Consider the following 14,019-nt stretch of genomic DNA (forward strand, 5'->3'; position numbering starts at 1 on the left):
CATGGAGTACATGCATCAGCGCGACGCCTTGCCCGTTGGACAAATCGAAAATTGTTTTTTCGAGGAAAGGAAATCACGTAGTTACAGTGTCACTTGTCTTGGTGGACACCCGAACCACGCATGATAAGCAGGAGCTAGGCTCTAAGTAAGTTTATGCTGCACGTAACGCTTAATCGCCGCCGCGGTGGCTCAGTGGTTCTGGCGCTCGGCTGCTGACCCAATTAAAAGACGCGGGTTCGATCCCGGTCGCGGCGGCTAGAATTTCTTTGGAGGAGAAATTCTAGAGGCCCGTGTACTGTGCGATGTCAGTGCCCGTTAAAGAACCCCAGGTGGTCGAAATTTTCGGAGACCTTCACTACGGCGTCTCTCATAACCTGAGTCGCTTTGGGACGTTAAACGCCATAAACCAAACGAAACGCTTAATCGCATCAGGTCATCCGAAAGTCTGCCGCAAACGGTTGGCATGATACGATTTTCTCCTACGCGTGGTGCCGACAGCCAATAAGAAGGCTGAAGGCTTTTCCACCGAACAAGCTGTGTACGCTGTCGCGTAATGAAACAGTTCGCTCTCCGTCGCATTCACTGCGCTGTCAAAAACCACGTGTTGGCTTTTCCACGATTTAGAGGTACCGTTTCTTTCCTTCATGGCCGAAACCTCCTACAATACGCTCATGTACCAAGTAAGCTGCTCAAGAGTGCCGAGAACACGAAAAAAAAAATAAAACCTCGTGGGACCATGGAGTTTCATTTGAGAATCAGCGCCAGCGTCTTCTAATCTGAAGATGGTCACAGGATGCAGCCAGGTTTTGATTCGGATTTCTTTGTTCAGGCGGACAAGCGTCTTAGCACATATATGAACACAATCTTGATCAATGAAGGCATCACTCAAAATGTTATGCGAACCATGCGAGAAGGTAGTGGTTTTTGAGACTAGTATCTGGATGCTTACTGAATTCTCCGACCTTTTTCGTAAGAGTTCACTGGTTTTGTTTTTATGGGGTTTGACTAACGTTTCAAAGCGACTCAGGCTATGAGAGACGCCGTAGTGAAGGGCTCCAGATAATTTCGGCCACCTGGGCATCTTTAACGTGGACCGACATCGTACAGTACACGCGCCTCTAGCATTTCGCCTCCATCGAAAAGCTACCGCCGCGGCCGGGATCGAACCCGTATCTTTCGGGTCTCTGAGGTACCGTTTGCTTATTTCGGCTGATCTGAAAGTGTTTCGCAAGTGTAAGGTAGGAGACAACGCAAACGCACGACTCAAGAAGAAAGAAAAAATATATAACAGATCTTTCCCTCGTGCAGGACTCAGGCTGGTTTCGCGGGCCGCCATCGTCACCACCGCCACCACCACAGGCGGCTGGGCCACAATGCTGCTGTGTCCACACTGTGGGCAACGCTGCATGCCACTGAACGCGATGGTCATGCATCCTGCAGGCCATTTTGTCAGTGCACCTGCAGCGAAAGCGGCGAGGAGTGTGCCAATGCCAGACGTGCGGAAGACCACCACCTCGTTCGCCACAGTGCACAGGACTTGGCAAGTATCCTGTGCAGAAACTGGTTTCATAGACCTCGGCGAGGCTGCAGCATGACCACCGTCTCCAGCCAAGACCTCCCCTTTGTCTTTCCAGCAATTACGCTATAAGTGCTAGCTGGAAGGTATACGGTATTCTAAACCTGTTCACCTGTCAAACCTCCAGCGCAGAGCCGGTGTTCCGCGTGCTAATAAACGGTTGTTATTATTGGAGCAAAGTGGAAGTTTGTTCTCGTCGGTAAGTCCTTGTTTCGCTCGCGCTAAGACCCTATCCAGATAAAAAAAAAACAAAAAAACGTCATCATTGAGGGACCGCCGAGGGACCACTGAGGGACCGCCGCAGGTTTTCCGTCTCTGCGCTGGTGTTCTTTTTTGGCGTTGCACGCTACAATATCGTGTTTATACACTGACTACTCGTTTCCTCTGATATAGAATGTCTCGACCAGTTCACGAGCTATCTTGTACTTACGCCTGTTTAAGATCTTATAGTTTCTTGCAGCCTCGCTTTCCACATGCTGTCGTCTTTTTCACCGCAGGCTTTACAATAATGCGGAAAATGGCGAAACCTACAGTGATGTGTGGTTGCTCCTCTCCCTCTTGATTCTTCGCCTTATATTCACTCGCATCCGCTGTGTCTTTTTACTTAAATATGCACTACCTAGCCCACAGCAAGTATTAATAAACGCTTGTTAACCAAGCAAAATTGACGATTATGGGACATTTTGCGCACGTTCGCTTGGGCGCCTTCACTTCCACTTCGCTCATGTGGCATTTCTCATTCGTTTTTAAAAATCTTCCGCGAGCTGCACCGTACCGTCCACGTGCCGCGCACCGCCGGCGTCTTTCGCTCGTGCCGTTCACGTGCCGCCATTCGTCCTCCCCACCAATCTCGCTGACCACTGCAAAGCTCCGAGTTGTGCCCTCATCGCCAGAGAGGACAAAAGACAGACATGGACCAGCGTAGTACCGCCGCGGTTTCCATCGACGAGCAGCCTTCTTGGGCCGAGGCTGCAGCCACGCACAAGGAGGCCCGCGACAATTTCGACTGGGATGTCTCCCCAGAAAAGGTAAGTCCCGGCTCTCTCTCTCGGCAGCCATCAGCAGCCATCAGAACGTGAAGGTCCCATTCGGTCGCTGAGCGTGTGTTTAGCTTCGGAAAACAAAGTTTCAAACTAACCGCGCCCGTTCGTACGATAGGACCAGTTCTTTGCAATCACTCCGCACGAAGGGAAGACTGCAGTTTGAGCATGGACGAATCTCGCTCAAGAAAGGGCAGATGAATGCAGTGTTCAACCCGTTCATGTATACACGCTCCATTCTCCTGGCACGGCGCGTGCGGAATTCGGCGTAATTAACGGATGATCATTAAGTATATATAACACGGATAGAGAGGAAAGCAGCAAAAAAAAACTAATTATTTATGTGTAGTAGCAACATCGCTTCCACGACCGGCCGCTGCTGAAAGACGACGAAGCGGCGCCCTGGCTCAGCTCGAAGCTCGCGCTTCCTGCACGCGCACAGAGCGAGCTGGTTTGGCCAAGACCTGCTGTTCAAGGCGCATCTGTGCTTGTTCTCCGGCAACATGTCGGTGTTTTACCAATACAACCACCTTTGTTTCATGGTCTCGCGTCCCTGTTGATACTACCATCAGGAAAAGCGGAAGACGCGCTTTGAATGAAACGTCTTGGCAGACCACCTCGCTCTGTGCTCGCGCGCCGGGCACGAGCTTCGAGCTGAGCCAGGGCGCCCCTTCATCGCATTTCAGCCGCGGCCGATAGCGGTGCCGATGTTTCACCCCCACAAGCAGTTGACCCTTTTCACTGTATAGATACTTGAGATATCTATCATACTTATTCCGATTCAGCGTATGACTGATCAACGAGAATCACTCTGCACGCTTGATAAGGTTGCAGCGCGCGTTGCCCTGACGGCTGACCGTATTCAACCGCACGATGACCAAGCGTAGGTTACCTAGAAATACGTGCTAGTATAGCGTACGCCGGCGGCGGCGGCGGCTGCTGCTGAATGATCGCCGCAGGGGCGGTCGAGCAAAGGGTGTGCCATGCCACCCAAGGTGTCTGCAGTAGACGCGCGCGTTTTAAGGCGAAAGCCTTTTATGGCTCATACTCGCGGTGTCCGTCCGTTCGCAAGAATCGTGCCAACTGTGGCCTCTCCTCAGCGCAGCGGCGCAACCTCCTCTCCTCCTCAGCAACCGGCGCGCCGGTGGTGGGCGCAGCTGTGCACAGCAATCATGACGTCACACAGTAGCGGTAGAACGAGAGCTCGCGCATCGGCGGTGGCAGCTGCACCGCCGCTGCTTCGCCAGACGTCTCGTTGCAGCCGAGTAAGTGAGACGCATAGCTCCGAAGCGGCCTAGTGATTCCGCGCCAACCGTTTCGGGGAAGCGGCAGCGGACGCCCGATTCACCAAACGTCAGAAGAACAACGAGCGAATGTGTATGCGCCGACTGAACATGTCACCTGATGCGTAAGCAAGAGAGGCAGAACAGGCGAGGCTTTCGTCAGCACACTTTAGAATTTCCAGAGTGTCTTCGGTAATTTTTTGCTTAGCGAAACGAATTCGCTGAGCGTTAGCGCATGCCTTGCGCATGCGAGTGCACTTTTTTTTAATCTAATTTTAGATGAGTCGTGGTATATTAATGCCCACTTCAGTTATCGTCGTAGCGACGCAAACGTTTTTTTTTCTTGGGAACAAATTTTGTGCGCGTACTCCCGAGCCGATGGCGAAAAGAACCCGCTTATTCTTGTGCCCTATTCTCCTCCCGGAATACTGCTGCAGTGTAGTTTTGTACTACCGTTTTCTGAGGAATTTAAATAAATAAAAATGCCCTTGCATCAAGAACCTTACCCTACAATACTTCACCCGACGACCGTGCGTGTGCAACAGAGCGCTACTGACAGCGGCATTTTCATTGGTGCCATTGATATCTCAATTTCTACGCGCTTTGAATGAAGTTAGAATACAGATTGAACCCTGGAAACTTCTAGATGCACGCAGAATTAAAGCACGCAAGGTGAGAACCTGAACCCCATAAATCACAACGTGATTGAGGCAAACTGCGGACACGCATTCCTTACTACTTAGGCGACCGAGTTACCGACGTAAAGAACACAACAAGCATTCCATGCAGTTTCTTTGCATTCCGCGCTTGGTAAAATAGCATTATTAGCGCATTCACTGTAGATCCCACCTGCTGTCAGGGAAAATATACCGAAGGACAAGGATCACTAATGCATGCAACCAAACAAAAACGGTTGTTAAACAATGACTCTGCACTCGGTGTCAAGCTGCCCAAATCTGCTGGCACCACCTACTGGCATCACCACATCTCTAACAGCTTCAGCTGCTCCTTCTTGGAAGCCCTCTCAACGTTGATTGAATTCGCATAGAAGCATAGCCGAAGAAGAATATAGAATATGATAATGCCGTTAGCAATTTCACGTCCACTTTTCACGCAGGGCAGCGATGGAAAATGTACATGTGTAAAAAATCAGCGAGATTAATAATGCTCTCCTCGTGCAACTTATTCAGACTAAAATAAGTCGTGAGGCTGTCTTCAAGGACGATGATAATTTTCTTCAAGGGGCCAGGGGGATACATTAAGTCACCATTAACAAAGATTGCAGTGACAGCTGCAGCTTGACCATTTTCTGTAGCCGCTGCTTTTTCAGCCGTCAAAGCTGATGCACAGTGTATGCACTGGCTTTTTTCAGTGCTTTTCTAGCTATGTAGTCCGAGATGTAACAAATCAGTATCTCGCAGCTTTTCTCTCTCACACAAGCACTGTGGTCAGACGGAATACTTGTACGTGCAGCTCAAGAGACCAATTCAATTTCTGCATCATTGAGAGCTCCTGTATCAGTAAGACTATCGAGAATAGCTAAGATATTCTCACTGCATGGCTCTTTCTTGGGTATCGAAACTAATGAAGTGACCACTTTTGGTGCAGTTTCACGATGGGGGTGGTTTGGCAAGATATTAAAACGCGAGAGCATTAACAGTAACCAAAAACTGAGCAGCATTAAGATGGTCATTAGTTCCTGACGACTGCCGAACGATACTAAATACGCTTTCAAGCCTGTCTTGGCTAAAGTTTGCCGTCATCAGATACTTAAAATCAAGTGCGCCGAGATATGCAACAAAACTAAGTGTGCTCTCGATTGAACCACGGAGTCCCTTTGCTGTGCTGGAGCTCAAAAACCCACCGACTATGGCCTTTGCGTCATCTTACCGCTCGGCTAGGTGTTCCAGGAACTCTTTTAGAAATGTAAAGTTTGGTGACTGCGGCTATAACGCTGCTTTTGGCACACATGCAGTCATTGTCCTGATTAGCTTATTCATTCTTTTTACAAAAGATTCACTTGCTTCCACGAAGCGATAACAGCGCCCTAACTGGGTGCGATGAATAAAAAGACCTCAATTACACCACCACTAAATAGCTGGAATGCTGGAGCGACTCTCATTTTCTCAAATGAATTAGGATTCAGGTGTGTGCTGGTGACCTTTGGCACGGGTTTAAGCGAAACACTCTGGCTGTCCATTTTCCAAGCTTCTCGGATCGGTTAAACGTGCACCCGAACCTCGGGTGTGTTAAACCTACAAATGCACCAGATGGGGAAAATCTGATAGAAAGTGCAGATGACGCGTAGAGCTTGCAGGCTGTGGCGTCTTGCACCGTGTGCCTGTGCCCGCGCCTGCAAGGCAATGAGGCAACGCTTAAAGTGAATGCTTTGAACAACCATAACCGCCCGAATGACCTTAAGACAAAAATTTGCAATTATATTCAGTACAGAAGTTACATCGAATGCCAAAAGGCTTCCACATTGATATATTCCAGCTTGCTTCATCCTACGTGACATAGTCAATGAAGAATCCAGTCCTCTCGCAAAGAATTGTCGCCTCAGTGATGATCTTTGCTAAGGTATCCGCCTTGAAATTGCCACGCGATAAAATCCCAAGGATTTGTGTCCCCTTGCCTAGAAAGATAACACAGCAGATTCACTTTTTCCACAAACACAGTGCTTTACCCGTAAAGCGACCAACCCAACCAATATGCCAGAAAAATAAATTACCCTGGGAAGGCTGGAACAGGACTATCATGCGATGGCCAGAGAGTTGGTCCTTTTGGGAATCAGGGTTGAACTGAGCAAGGTCAACGATTCCTTCTAGCTCACCTGTAGAAATACAAGTAAAGTACAGTACACAAAAACAGAGTCGCCACATATTTCATTTAAAGCTTGCTTAAAAACAACTTGCCAGTTGGTTTCACATCAAGGTGCTCCGAGATTTTAATTTCAGTTTAGTTTAGTTTATTGGGGTTTAACGTCCCAGAGCGACTAAGGCTATGAGAGACGCCGTAGTGGAGGGCTCCGGAAATTTCGACCACCTGGGGTTCTTTAACGTGCACTGACATCGCACAGTACACGGGCCTCTAGAATTTCTCCTCCAAAAAAATTCTAGCCGCCGCGGCCGGGATCGAACCCGCGTCTTTCGGGTCAGCCGCCGAGCACCATAGCCACTGAGCCACCGCAGCGGCTGAGATTTTAATTTCATCAAAAACGATGCTTCCTTTGCGTGAGAACTCATCCATATGTTTATACTTCTCGGATAAAGCATAAACATATTTGGGTTAAAACCAAATCCAGTCTTGAAGATGTGGATGCACTTTTGTAAGCATGTTCGACCTGGAAGAGCTAGGATGTTGTGTCGTCGTGTATGTTCATACAGATTAGGTCTATTCATTCGCATCAGAATGCATTCAAATAGTCACTCAATAGAATATGCCATCCCTTTCGCTGATTTGCGTTTGGCTGCCTCAAAACAAGTTATGAGAGCAAGCAGCTCTTAGGAGGAAGGCCACTAACCCTTCTTTCAAACTCTGGTCTTGAAAGCAGTCCATTTTCATTTTTCATTGAATATAGAGCTTTTAGCAGCTTTGCCGCGTTATACTTCATTCGACGCACTCTCCGAGATTTTGAAGTCTTCGTCTTCTATACACACGGCACACTTGATTTCTTCCTCCTTGACACGGTGTTTTGAGTTAAATTTCGCAAGTATTTGCAAGCTATGTATGCTGCATTTGAAGATGTAAAGCATTTCCTGATGGGCTTCAATCGGCAGCCAGCGCACAAGCTGAGTTTCGCAATGTTCTGAAGATTTATTGCCTCTTCTATGGACATGACGTATCGCTCATTCAATTTTTTTCCTCCAATATACACAGTAGCCTTCATGGCAGTGGCGTCTGAATCACTGCGACAGAGCAGAACTCGTAGACTTACGTATAACGCGTCCTGAAAGCCGTCCTCGTTTGAGTGGCACTGTGCGAATGTTACTTGCCGAGCATCCGAAAGGTCGATATTCGTCCAAGGTGGTGGTGGCTGCAGCTCTCTGCATTCCCGGACCTGAATCATTTCACCCGATCCACCGCCGATAGGTTCTTCAACCACCTCCACTGGTGCTTCAGGATCAATGCGCTTTTTTTTTTTCTCAGGTGGTAATCTGACTCCCGGCATTGTTTCTGCTCGCAGAAGTTTCTTTCCTTCCTCTTCCGAGTCAGGGGTTTCGAGATATATTTTGGGGCGTGAAGAAACAGCGTGGGAACAGCATCCTTCGCGAGTTGCGGCGCATCCCGGGAAATTTCAACTACCTTACCCTGAATCACAGTCTTAAAACTTCGCTCAATAAAGCAGCGTTCGAAGTGTCGCTCGCAAACGACACTAGCCTCGTCGAGCACTCTGTCGCCACGCTTGATGTTGTCTCTTCTCTGCATTCTTTGGTGTCCTGAACAGAGAACATATCACCTTGCATTAAGGGCAGCCGCTCTTGCATACCGACACGAAACACGTGCTGTCGCACTTGTCCCGTTGTCTTGACATGACGCGGTCCCACATCTATAAGAACACGCACACCTACGCACACACAAGTCAACATTTACGGATTTGACAAAAAACACTAGTATTCCGGGATCGCGACAAAGAAGCAGCGCGCAACAATTGCGTAGCCACAGCAGGCATAGCACGACCACCGCTGCAGGCACACCGTTCCGAATGCGTGCCGTGCCCCCTGCGCATTCATCCAAGGCGCAGCCAAGTGGTTCTGAAGGTATGCTCCGCGCGGACGGCAGGCTATCTAATATTTCTAAGGGCCCTGCAAGCGCGTCTTGATGTTTTTCGCTAAAAGCTTCTCGTTAATAATTATTAATGGCCTACCCTTGTTGCACAGGCTCACTTCTGATGAGGCCGGGTTCACTTTCCGAGTGCGGAATTATGGGCTGCATTCATTATATCAACAATTGCGCTTCTCGAACTGTGATTGCGTTTTGTTCTCTTTTTTTATCACGTACTCTTTGTAGAGGCTATGCACAAGTCGCGGCTCGTTCTGTAGTTCACAAAGAAAGCAACTGTATTGCGGACTCGACAAGCCCCGTGAATTGTTTTCACCTATGTTCTATACAACGGCTGGAAGCAGTATTCCGATGGGTGGCTACTGGCTAGTCCTTTAGAGTGTCTAGGAGAACTTAGCGCAAAAAAGGATTGGATGTTTCCAGGCGTTTATCCTTGTTTGTCGTCCTTTGTCATCTTTTTTTTTCCCCTTCCAAGTTTTTCTAATTATGCACCACCAACTAGCCCAGCAGCGTGCTTTGCTTCAGCTTTACAGCACACTGATTGAATAGGCATTTCATCAAGAGTCCTACTTCGGCGCTTTGATGTACGACATCCTTTGCACGGTTAACCTTAGTGTTTTGAAGAGACTTCATCATGGGTGTCTACGCTGCCGATGTAAAAGCGGGAAAAACTGCACATAGACGCTCAGAACAGTGGGTGCAACTTTCTGCAGAAGCGTGCCCCCAACGATTGCCCTTGCGAAGTCCCTGCATTCTGTCGAGGCTCTCTTCTTCGTCTGCTCCTTCGGCATCTTCCTAATCTAGCATGTTCACCTGGACGCAAAACGAATAACCTCTTCTCCAACCTGCGCGGACATGCATGCAGTGTATAATCCATGGAAAGAAATGCATGATTTAAAGAAATGGATGGTCTCTATTGTTATTCGGGAATGCTCGTTCCTGGAATATTAGCCAGGCGAGCTGTCATGTGCGGCCGCAAAAGCGTTGCCGCGAGTACGGACGCCGCAGTACTGGTGCGCTGAGCTGGAACAAATACGGGAGTACACCTGGCGTGCCGGTTCTGGATCAGATTTACGTATTAAAAAGGGTATAGGCTACAGCGGTTGCCTCGTATGGCCTCGAGGGAGGACCGTTCTTCAGGGCCTTTCCACGCCTGCATATGCGCAGAGCAGATGCCGGAGGCAGGTTTCCGAACACTTTGCTTGAAGAAGTTATGCGAAGGCTTGAGTATCGATTTATTGTAAAGACAACATCGGAAAGTGGTGTCCGGTAACTGCACAGTTACTGGGTCCTGGGAGCCGGTTTTAAGGAGAAAACAGTATATTTCGAGAAAAAAGCTTGGAATAGTTCGAATCCACTGTGCATTCATTAAAGTGGCACGACGATCGAGTATAAGAGGTCCGAGGTCATGACGCAGTGATGTAAATGGTTGTTGCCGCGAGTACGGCAAAGATCATTTCCGTCACTGCGTCATGACCTGGCACCTGCCATAGTCGATCGTCGTGCCACTTTACGAGGGAAAAAGGGCTGGTACGCTTAAAGGCGTGAAACGGACCTGCAACCTATAGTCACATACAACTCAGGAATGAAGCGGCAGGTTTGCCTCTCAAAGCAGACCATTCAGCAAATGGCGTCGACCGATTGTCATGAGGTCGAGATTAACACCAGTCGTCCTGCTAGAGTGACATGGCAGGGGGTGTCAGCTGAAAGAAGATTCGCCAGGGCTAAATCGGATGAACCGCAGCGTCACGGAAAACGGTGGACGCCATTGGCTGGAGGGCCTCATTTGAGGGGCATCTGCCGCATCGTTCTTGAGTTGTATCCGACTATAGTACCTGTGTGAACTGCGGCAGGCGGCCTTGAGGGGCCACGAATAAAAGCAACCCTGCAGACCGTACGACTAATCAACCGCATTTCTTCTCCATGCAGGGACAACGAATCCTTGTGGAGGGGGAGCCATCTCTTCATCAATGCCGCAATTGCCAACGAAGGTTCAACCTTAAAAGTAGACTGCTGGCCCATGCCGTGTTTAGGCACGGTGCCGAAAACATTCTTTCGACCGATACCTTTAAGTGCCGCATGTTTCCGCATCGCTGGAGGAGCCAGAGTACCATGGCTCTCCACATTGGTACTCACCTCGGGGAGCGCCTATGCTCAGAGTGCGGCGCAGAGTTCGCCAGTGCGGCAGCTGCAACAGCACACAAGACCTTCCACCGCACTGGCGGCAATTTTGAATGCGGCTTCTGTGGTGTACTCTTCGTCCATAAGAGTGACCGCGATGAACATGTCCGCGTGGAGCACTCCCGGCAGCGACGTATGAGGCGTCCGCGCTTTCCGACCACTGTGTAGAGCATAACGCCATGCGGTGGCAGTCACGATGTAGTTTAGAACTGGTGGCATGGAGTAAAAGGTTGGCAACTGTGGATGATGTGGTTTCTATTTCTTTGACGGGGCTTTCAGGAATGTGAGATGAAGAAACAGGAGGTGTTCTGAGTGTCTGCTATAGAGAGAGACAAAACCATTCAAATCCTCCTGTTTTTGCGAGACGTCTGACATGCCAAAGAAACTCGAAATTAAAATGTCTGCGCGTGGTAGGGAACTAGGGGTCGGCAGATGTTGCCTGAGCTTCCAGAGCGAACCTGTGAGACACATCGAAGCGTATTGCCAGAATGACAAGTTATTTTTGAGGGAAGCACTTCCGTATACCAGCCGAGCTTGCGGGGAGAGTATTCCGAATGAAACTAGCGTCTATGCTGGTGTGCACCGCCTGGCAAGAGGGTTGACGAAGACAGAACTTAGTTATACGCTCATATTTCTCCTGGTGCTACTATTTTCCTAATGTGAGTACATTTATAGAAGCACTGCCATTAAAAATGCAGAAACGTGGTGGAAAATAAACGGCCAACACGAAAGTTCGCAGTGAATGTGGGACACAAGCACATTTGGGTCTCGCAGCTTTACGGAAGACGCGAAGTACGAGTTCATAATCTCGCAGTGCGACAAAGAGTAATGTCACAAACTGCGAAAAGGGCGAGGAGAGGAGGTAAATAAAGGAATGGTGCGTCCGTGGTGCCGTGTTCGTTTCTTTACCTCCTGTCCTGGTTTCGTTGCGCAGTTACTAACCTTTCGCGAAAATGAACCAACTTGCCCGAAAAAAACGTCCGACGGTGAGTACATCGACCATTACTAAAACTCATAACGTCAAATTCTTGACGTACTGGCTGTTAGACCTTATCTGCCCCCGCTTCACGCCCATCCGCCGAGAGGGTACTTGTGCCTAGCTCTGCCGTGTCGCCGTTTAGCGGGGCGCGCTTCTCCGACCGCAGTCACGTGACCCACATGTTAATGCAGCCCGTACCTTGTGCTAGCTTTCACATCATCAGATGGGTCGCGTGGTCGTAACAAGCCCCCGCATAACGCCTCGAAATGACTCTCAGAAAAAAATACCCTGTAATTCATCACCCCCTCGCCTTCCTCTTCCATTGCTTTTCGCCAGTCATCCTTGCGGGCGACTTCAGCGTCGGCGTCAGGAAGCACTAGCAGTTAGTCGTCAACTTGCCATCAGAGGACCTCGCTCACAGCACGAATCCAACGCATTCGAGAGCATGAAAAATCTGCATAGCTGGGGACTTCAGCAGGCGCTTACGCCCACATGCACGCATTCCCTGACCACAACGCATGCATAATCAAAATTAGAGAAACGGAACATGAACTGAGCCAATATACGCTGTGACTGAATTGACAGCGTATACAAATTATTAATTTGATAGTCAACCATTCAGGAATCCACTGTCACCATCACAGCAACCATCACGAAAGTAGTTATACATAAGGTTATCATTCCTTCAATCATTTTCTGAACCAGATAGCGCTGATCAAACGCCTAACAGTTGGACTAACTGTTAGTTTTTTTTTAGAATTTTGGTTGACAGCACGTTGAGCTGCTCTAGTGTGCATGGAGCGAGGAACCCAAGTTTTTATGCGCGACAGATGCATAAACATTTCTTTGAAAGATAATGTATTTTTATACTGTGAGTTTGGGACTTTACCGACTCATTCCTTCATCATGTCTTTGGTTTTTGCTAACTAGGAGGCCTGATGTAGAAGAAAAAAAGGATATAACGATATATACAGCATCTACGAGCTGTGGTATAACTTCGTTGTTTTTGAAGGTGAGAACAATAAAATGGGAACAGGTTTATGGTTTGGTTTATGGTTTATAGGTATTTAAGGTCCCAAAGTTACTGAGGCTAAGAGGGACGCCGTAGTGAAGGGGTCCGGAAATTTCGGCCACCTGGGGTTCTTTAACGTGCGCTGACATCGCACAGTACACGGTCCTCCATCAAAATTGCTTCGCCTCCATCAAAATTCGACCGTCGTGGCCGGGATCGAACCCGCGTCGTTTGGGTCGGCAGGCGAGCGTCATAATGACTGAGCCACCGCGGCGGCAAATTGGGAACAGTGTGTAACGAGAACAGCCACAAAGCGTTGCGGAACAATGACGTTCTCGCTCGATTTATAACTGAATAGTGTCGACGCACTTCGCTTTTTAATGTTTATCTAGGGAAACGACATGAAATAAAAACTTATTTCCAATGAACAAGTTCAAGGTGGTGCTGACTGGTAAAATGGTGACGTCGGCGAGAGGTGAAGGACAAGACATTGTGTGGTGTTAGCCGTCTATTGAAGACAACGGCTCAACCTTTGTACACTAGCACATGACAGCAGGAACGATGTCTAAGTGCGACGGATGCTCGCATTCATATCGAGCTTCGCACTCTAACAGCTCTGACGTTGACTAATATTTTTCTTGAACCACTGGGGTTGTTCGTGCTATCAGGGCGCGCTCGAGGACCACGATGCCTGTGGCTAGCGGAAGTGGATGTACGCAGCTATAATTTTTAAGTATTTGTTATTCCAACCGTTAGGCTATTGAAAGATTTTGGTAGTGGATCACATACAGCTTACTATACTTCAGAATAATTGTTCAGGCAACTGCCAGCGTGAGTGGAGAGAGTGAATCGTTTACGGGGAGAAATACCAGAACAACACATTCACAGCATTTAGCTGAGTATAAATATCATACTGACACCATTCGTTATTCATATTCCCCTCAAGTGATCAGTAAGTGGAATACATTACGCGGGAATGTTGTTAGTTCTGAATCTCTGACAAGTCTTCTTTCGAAGCTGTCATAATTGTTTATTTGAACCATTACGTACTGCCATTGCATGTACCCCTTTTTGAGAAGTCTTATTTTCCATACGGATATTGTATTACATAATATTACAACATGTGTTTTTCCCCAGCTGACTACCGATCTTCCCATGTTGGTATT

The 14,019-nt window shown here is 48.4% G+C and overlaps 1 pseudogene; it reads right to left on the bottom strand.

Moving 5' to 3' along the window:
• Positions 1-6,728: 6,728 nt before the first annotated feature.
• The window catches only part of LOC149351726 (uncharacterized), an 83,306-nt pseudogene continuing 76,015 nt past the window's right edge, over positions 6,729-14,019 (bottom strand).

Source organism: Amblyomma mixtum, chromosome 3, assembly GCF_055824585.1.
Source record: "Amblyomma mixtum isolate Tamu chromosome 3, ASM5582458v1, whole genome shotgun sequence".
NCBI classification, from domain to species: domain Eukaryota; kingdom Metazoa; phylum Arthropoda; class Arachnida; order Ixodida; family Ixodidae; genus Amblyomma; species Amblyomma mixtum.